The sequence below is a fragment of the Frankliniella occidentalis genome, unplaced genomic scaffold, assembly GCF_000697945.3.
Source record: "Frankliniella occidentalis isolate FOCC.00 unplaced genomic scaffold, Focc_3.1 Scaffold15, whole genome shotgun sequence".
Taxonomy (NCBI): Eukaryota; Metazoa; Arthropoda; class Insecta; order Thysanoptera; family Thripidae; genus Frankliniella; species Frankliniella occidentalis.
In genome coordinates, this window is record NW_026267145.1 from 709,017 (window position 1) to 711,606 (window position 2,590).

The window sequence follows — 2,590 nt, forward strand, 5'->3', positions numbered from 1 at the left end:
CCGTTCCGCCCCTAACGACGTCCCTTTCTCCCCCGGCGCGTCGCGGCGGAATATCGCGAAGACTCCGTAAAAGTCCTGGTCGTCGCTGTCACCGCGACGGGCGAGGGGGCCCTCCATAAATAATTACCCCATCAGAGGCGGCCCAACAGAAGGGCCTAGCGGCGGCGGGGAATTTGCAAGATGCGTAAATGGCTGTGTAGGACTGGTTAAAATATCGTCGTCGACTGATGATGTAATTTATGGACCCTCCCCTGCCTCGCGCCTTGCCGCCCGCGCTCCGCGTACATAATAATGCACCGAAAAAATGACACTTGGTTCTGAATGCAAATTTCGTGAGAGGCGGTGGCGGCGCGGCGTTACACTCCGCGTTGCTCCCCCCCCCCTCTCCTCCCCCAGCCGCAGGTTGCGTAATGTATGCGTCTGGCGTGCGCGAGGCCCTCGGCGAGGGCCAAGCAAGCGGGAGAGAGAGAAGGTGACAGTGCTAATTTTTTTCGAATGTGTATGTTGTTACCCTATACACGGTTAAATAAAAAAAAATAAAAGAGAGGAGGGTGGATGTGTGCGCGGAGGACAATGTGACCCCCTCCGGGCCGCCCTCCGGCCCGCCCTGCTCACCTCGCGCCGCCACGCGCCGTCACGGTCCACTGGAGAGGCGATGCTCAGGGGAGCATGAGGTGTGCCGGCGCGGGCCGCGGCGCACGCCAGCGCGCCAGTATCTGCCCCGCTATCGGCAAGTGCTTGTGGTTTTTCAAGCACTGTTAGTTGCACATTGTACATTAACAAAAGTCACTTTTGCTAATGGATCTCCAAAGAAAATTAGTGGTCATATTTCTAGATCCAAAGAGTCCCCGTTTAGGTGCGCCCATGTACGATTCGAGAAGTACCTTTACTACGTACGAAAAATCATTATGAAAGCTTTCTGCTCCAATAATTTTCCAATCACACTCCATTCATAGGGAAAAAACTGAAATAAACTAAAAAATCAATTTTAATTGGGGCGAGTACGCACGGGCGACCTGGGCTGGGGCGAAATGGAAATGGGCATGGGGCGACTTGGCGACTTGGTGCTGGGGAGAGCTGTCGTATAGATCCAACTTTCGGTTATAAAATTCAACTTTTCATAGGATTTTTAGCAACTTTCCCGCTCATCAGAAAAGTATGGTACGATTCCTTTCTTACAACAAATTTTGAAAATTATTGTTAGTCCGCTCTGGAAACTCAGGTGTGAGACGGTCTTACACCAAATGGTGTGAGGATAAATACCTCACACCAAAAGGTGTGAGGCATACATACCTCACACCAAAGAGCGAACACAAGTTTTATTTTTCAAAATGCATTTTGGTCCATGGACCTCGGATATTCAATCGTCCTACCAACGTAAGCCCTTCTTTTATCGTCATTTTTTTTTCACGCTCTCTCATTTTCTAATATTCGATGGTATATGCGGGAGCGGCGCGGTGCCCGTCGGTGCTGCGCTACGGTGGCGTGGCGTGGCGCAATGGGAGGATAGCTCCCTCTCACGCCTCGCCTCGCCGCGGTGCTCTGCTCCCCGCGAGGCCCGGCCGGGCCCGCGGCTACCAGCATGAGAGTGCGCGGCCGAAAATGCGCGGCGCTGACCAAAAAGTCTGGGGGGAAGGGGGGGGGACGAGGCTGGGGGAAGACCGGGGCCGGCAGCGGAGTTGAGTGAGGGGGGGGGGATGGGATTATAATGCAGGAAGTTGGAAAAAAGCAAGATTGAAGGCGCGTAGAACCTGCCGTAATAAATAACGAGATTGTTCAAATAAATCTCGGAAATAGAATGAAACGCATTATGAACACTTAGAGACATGAGTTGCATTCCCTTCGTGATAGTATATAGACTATCACGTCACCCCATCACAATTTTAGGCACGAAAATAAGTGTGGAAATCGCATTGCAAAACAAAGCGGCAACAAAAGCATTGTTGTTTAGTAAAAGCTTCAAACCGATCCATTTCTGTTTATTAAGTCGACTTCTCTATGTACAAGACTACTTGTGGAGAGCCCGCGTTAATAATGAGAACCTTCACGTTTGTTGGGAGGACCAACAGAACCTTCTTTTGCAGCTTTTTGTAGCAATATGTTCTTTCCCTGCATTTTCTCAGCGTCCAATATTTGTCGTTCTTGGAAGGACGCCAATATAAGGACAAGGCAATGCCCTTGCCGGCCCTTGCAGTATTCAAGCGCAATTGCCTTTGTCCCAATGCGAATTTACTTGCTTGAAGGACTCATATTTCTGGGTGGACCCTGGACTCCAGTAGAAACAGACTGATCTATAAGGGGGGGGGGTCACTCGTGGAATCCGAGACGCGGGCACGGCATGCGTGAGACCCAAACGTCGCCACGGAAGCTAGGTCGGAGAATGAAAAGAAAAGGGACGGAGTCGAGGCGGGCACGACAGCAAAGAGAGATGGGGAGAGAGGGAGAGGGAGATAGGGGCGGAGTGTGTGTGAGAGAGAAAGACGGAGTGTGAGAGCAGGGGAGTGGGAGAGGCGGGCGGTGCGGAGGGGAGGGAGGGGAAGAGAAGATGACTGTGCCGTCATCCCACATATCGCGCGGTGCGTCATCCATA